The sequence below is a fragment of the Leuresthes tenuis genome, unplaced genomic scaffold, assembly GCF_036924035.1.
Source record: "Leuresthes tenuis unplaced genomic scaffold, fLeuTen1.0.hap1 SCAF_2, whole genome shotgun sequence".
Taxonomy (NCBI): Eukaryota; Metazoa; Chordata; class Actinopteri; order Atheriniformes; family Atherinopsidae; genus Leuresthes; species Leuresthes tenuis.
Genome location: NW_027325356.1, coordinates 41,574,285 through 41,579,934, shown reverse-complemented (window position 1 = coordinate 41,579,934; position 5,650 = coordinate 41,574,285).

Here is a 5,650-nt window from a genome sequence, read left to right as displayed (position 1 = left end):
CCTGAGATTACATTGAATGTTTCCGGGACGGAGGTAACTTTCTATGTGACACAGGTGCAACACGAACTGTAATCCATCCTCATGACATTCCGGGAGTTGAGGAATCCAAAGAAATTATTTGGGTCAAATCAGCAAATGGTAAGAGCCATCCTGAGCGTTTATCAAAACTCTTGACAGTAACAGATTCAATTCAATTCAGTTTTATTTATATAGCGCCAGATTACAACAATTGTCATCTCAAGGCACTTAAGTAATATAGTCCAATTCAAGCCAATTGGAATTCATCCATCCCATCCATTTTCTATACCGACAGTCCGTTAATCGGGTAGCGGGGGGGCTGGAGCCTATCCCAGCAGTCATCGGGCGAAAGGCGGGGTACACCCTGGACAGGTCGCCAGTCCATCACAGGGTCACACAGAGACAAACGAGACAAACAACCACACACACTCACTCCTACGGACAATTTGGAGTCACCAATTAACCTGACATGCATGTTTTTGGATAGTGGGAGGAAGCCAGAGTACCTGGAGAGAACCCACGCATACACAGGGAGAACATGCAAACTGCCAATTGGAATTCAATTCATTATAATCATAATCCAATTAATTCATATGGAGCCAATTAAAAAAATAATATCCTAGCTAAGGAAACCAACAGATTGCACCGAAACTTGTCTTCAGTCCAATCTCCCGTCCTGAGCCTGTGGCGACTATGGAAAGGAACGACTCCCTTTTAACAAGAAGAAACCTCTGGCAGAACCAGAACCAGGAAGGGTGGCCATCCGCCTCGACCAGCTGGGGTTTGAGAAGACAGAAAAGGGGGAAAAGAGGGGGAAAAAACACCATAACACCATTCAAAGGATACCTGTTGGAACAGGGAAACACAAGTTAATAACCACAATAATGTCACATGTACATAAAATCATTTGAGAAATTAAACAGGGGGAAAAAGAGAGCAAAGTGAGGAAAGGTGTGACAGATGAGGTCCCCCAGCAGTCTAAGCCTATAGCAGCTTAACTATGGGATGTTTCAGGATTACCTGAGCCACCCCTAACTATAAGCTTTATCAAAAAGGAAAGTTTTAAGCCTAATCTTAAAAGTGGAAAGGGTGTCTGCTTCCCGGACATTTACTGGCAGCTTATTCCACAGAGAGGGGCCTGATAACTGAAGGCTCTGCCTCCCATTCTACTTTTAGAAACTCTGGGAACAACAAGTAAACCTGCAGTTTGGGAGCAAAGTGCTCTGTTAGGAAAATATCTTACAATGAGATCTTTAAGATACATGGAGTGGAGTGAGTGCTGATTGTCAGGTTGTCTTGTCCACTCTGTGTCCCTGTAACTTATTGGGAAGAGATTTACTCCATTTATCGAAGCTAAGAATAGTTCCAGAAAAAAAAGGGTTAACTGTAGTTCGAATGAAGTCCGCTCAAACAATGATTCAGCATGAGACCACCTTCATACCGGTACAGTTTGGATCTTGTGTCTACAGGCCCCAGCTCTATCACGTTCTGACTCTGAGCCTAATTTTGAGAGAATTTTTCTGACACTATCCTCACAGAATGTGTAATCCATATAATGGTTGTTCAAATATTAGACTCCAATTGTGTATGTGCGTGTGTCCGTGTCAAACTGTCCCCACCTTAAGTTGTGGTAAAACTCAACATTTGGCTGAAGCCCATTAATAAAGCAGCTTTGTTACAAAGCCTGTTACCGCTTTGCATGCAGGCTATAGCCACATCCTGATTCCAGTTTACCTCCTCACTCTGAATATTTGCCCAGGACTTTAGAGATAAAGGTCACAGGGAAACATCGAGGCACATCTGCAATGACAAATAAGCCAACATAAGCCAGCACTTGAAAGCAAAGAGCTGCACAGAGTTGTTCATAATATTTAAACATCAGTATGTTCACTATGCCTTTGGATAAGGCGGTAGCATACAGCAAATATACCCCAGCCAGATCTTTCATAGAGTAAAGGGTGGCGAGAAGAAGTATTCATTATATTCTTGCTAAACAAGGATGTTTACAGAATTGAGCATTAACCCTCTGGGGTCTGAGCCATAATGACATCATGCGATCTGATCACGCCGGCGTGATCATAGACCTCAGAGGGTTAAGTCAGCTGGAGACAGATACAGCTGTGGCAGATTTTTTAGACATAGGAGTTTTTTTTCAAAGTTTATGGAATAGCACTCATTTGAAGATCTTTCCTACAAATCTCACATTAAGTGCCCTTATTTTCAAGTTTGTATTTAATTTTATTTATACTATATAGCACCAAATCACAAAAAAGTCATCTCAAGGCACTTCATAGATGCAATCCACTTCATGCCATTTTGTGTCCAACTCATTGTAATACATTCATAATCCATTCAAATAAAATGAATTAAATTCTAAATTGGTCCAATTCATGCACAGCCAAATCAAGAAAAAGTTGCCTTGTTAAGGACACAAACAGATTGCACTGAAACTCCAATTCCCCATCCTGAGCTCGCACAAGGCAATGGTGGAAAGAAAGAACTCTCTTTTAACAGGAAGAAACCTCTGAAAGGACCAGACTCAGGGAGGACAGTAATCTGCCTCAACTGGATTTGCTCTTTCACAGCTATTTAGGAGTCCACTCAAACAAGTTTACATGTAATGTTAAAAAAATCATTGCTTTTCTGCTACAGCACATAGCTACTGCACCGTTTTTGTCTGCCTGATAACGATCGGTGTGGCTAAAGGCCCCCATTCCTGAGAAGACACTTAGCTCTGATTAGTCAGCTGCCCCACTCTTGATCCTTGATCCTGAGCCTTTTCTTTGGAGACTTGTAGAAATGTAGAGGTTTTCTTCTCAAGTGCTCCTTGATTTTTCAACAAAGAGCTGTAACCTTTACTACTGAACAGTCCAAAAATGTTTACATCATGTGACTTTTACGGGGATGAGCGTTAGCCTGGGCAGAGGCCTTTAATGCTTGTACCCCTGTGTCATCACTTACTGTATCACAGTTCATTTCAGAACTAAGAAATGTATTTGAGCTGAGAAGACAAGGTGACAACTGCTCCCGCCTGTTGAGGTAACGCCAGGGATCTCGCAGTGTGGCGGACTCTTCTGTGGTTTCCAAAGTTTTCTTCGGCTACTACTGCTTTCATAGATTCAGGAGCAGACGTTCATTTGATTGATGAAGACTTTTGTTCAAATCTGGCATTCCCACTTCTGAATTGGATCGACCCAAACAAATAAGAGCTCTAGATGGGGAAACGTTAGCTGAAGTCACACTTTCTACTGTTCCTGTGAGTTTTAATTTATCTGGTAATCACATTGAGTTTATCACACTGCTCCTCATTCCTTCTCCTTCCTCACCTTTAGTTTGAGGTTATCCTAGACTAACCACCCATAACCCACATATTGATTGACTGTCTAGGGGAGTGGTGGGTTGGAGTCCTTTGTGTCATTCCTCTTGTCTTCGTGCAGCCGTTCCTCTCTCCAGTCCGGAAGAAGAGACTCCTTGAACCTTCAGATTTGTCTCAGGTACCTATTGAGTATCACAACTTTGCTGAGGTATTCAGTAAAGACAAAGCCCTCTCACTTCCCCCACGCAGATGTTATGACTGTGCAATAGATGTTCTACCGGGAGCTGCCATTGGGGATTGGGGAAGGTCACTTTCAAAACAGCCGATGTGTAGATGTTAAGAAAGAACTCTGCTGACACAGGCCTGGCCGAACACAGAAGCTTTTATTGTCAACCAGGTCTGTATCGGAATTACAGAATAATGCATCAAGTCTGGAGAGGATCTTTCAAGCCCAGATCTCCGCAGATTATCTGGCTTACTGTGGGTGGGCTTTTCGTTCAGTACAATCTGCCTGTTTTGGTGACCTTGAAGATGTTGCATGTTTCCCATCAACAGGCACAAAGCCCGCATACGGTGTGTGCGTATCTATTGAGCCTCTTATGAACACACAAACTTTAGCATGTTACTCTCAAAATGTCCTAATTTAGACCGAAACTCCCTTACACAGCTGGTAGTTATCTGACTTCTTATCGCTTCCCAAAACAACTTTGCACAGGTGGTAAATATCAGACACTACATTAGCTATTAAATTCACCTTAGAGGAGTAGCGTTATTGGTTAGAAGGGGCCAAATACCCTTTTATAGTATGGACTGGTCATAAGAACCTTTCATATCTCCAAGCGTCTAAATTCATAACAAGCCTGCTGGTCTTTGTTTTTTGGAAAGTTTAATTTCACCATCTCATACCGTCCTGGTTCTCACAATATGAGCCTGATGCTCAGTTCTGATAGTTTGCCTCTATGGATTATTCTGAGCCAGAGACCATCTTATCTCACTTATGTGTTATGGCCGCCCTCCTTGGGACATTGATTAGAGGGTCAGACAAGCTCAGTGGAATAAACCAGATTCAGGGACGGGGCCACCTAACCGCATGCATGTTCCAGCAACAGTTCAGTCCCAGCTGCTTCAGTAGGGACACTCGTCCTAATTAATCCTGGAATTGATAGGACCTTATCTTTTTACAGATGACCTTTTGGTGGCCTACCATGACATACAACACCTGTGACTTTGTCCAAGGATGTCCGGAGTGCAGCCAAGCCAAAATGTCTCATTAGCCTCCAACTGGGAAGCTCCAGCCGCTGCCTGTGCCACACCACCCATAGTCTCACATCACACTCAGTTTTGTAACAGGATTGCACTGTATAGTAGTAGATTGTTTTTCTAAAACTTATTTTATTGCTCGCTCAAGGTTCCTTCTGTTTATGAAACATGGTGAATAAGGTCTTTCAACTACATGGAATCCCTTCCAATATTGTGAGTGACAGGTTTGGCAAGCCTTTTGTAAGGCTTTGGGAGCTTCAGGGACCTTATTGTAAGGTTTCCACCTGCAGACTAAGGGACAGACAGAATGTCTTAATCAGGAATTTGAGTTGCGCTGTGTTATTGGATCTAATTAGACCCTGACTTGAACATGCTCACAACTCTCTAATTTGCTCCGCTACAGGGAAGGCATTTCAAAGTCACATTTCGAAGGCACAGTGGGCTATCAGTCACAACAATCTTTGATTTGATTTAAGTGGGTCATATGGAAAAACCTGATGGCTAAAAAAACACCAATCCTTGCCAAAGAGGTATTTGTATATTCTTGTCCGTATTTTACTGTGTTAAAATGCAATTTCATATGTTTTCTATGTTATTATATTTTGACATGGTTTTAAAGTTATATGAAATACTGTGTTAAGTTTTCACACTGAATTTGGAGAGAAGCCCTCAAATAAAATAGTGACAAGAAGGCCACTTGCATCTAATCTGTGTTTCAAGGGGATTGCAGTTTGAATAGTTGAATGAGACACGCATTGTTAAGCACTTTGCAGAACCTAAAACAACTTCAGAAGCTACAATACGAGTGAAGGGCTGCACAGTGGGTTTGTAATTCTAAATTGACTCTAGGAGTAATTGTGAGTGTGTATGACTGTTTGTGTTTGTCTCGTCCTGTGATGGATCAGCGACCTGTCAAGGGTGTACCTCGTCTATTACCCAGTGGCAACTGGGATGAGCTCCAACCCCCCGCAACCCTGAATTGGACTATGCAGGTATAGAAAACGGATGGGTGGATATATAAGTGCAGATCATTTACCATGTACTCTGTTGTGATTG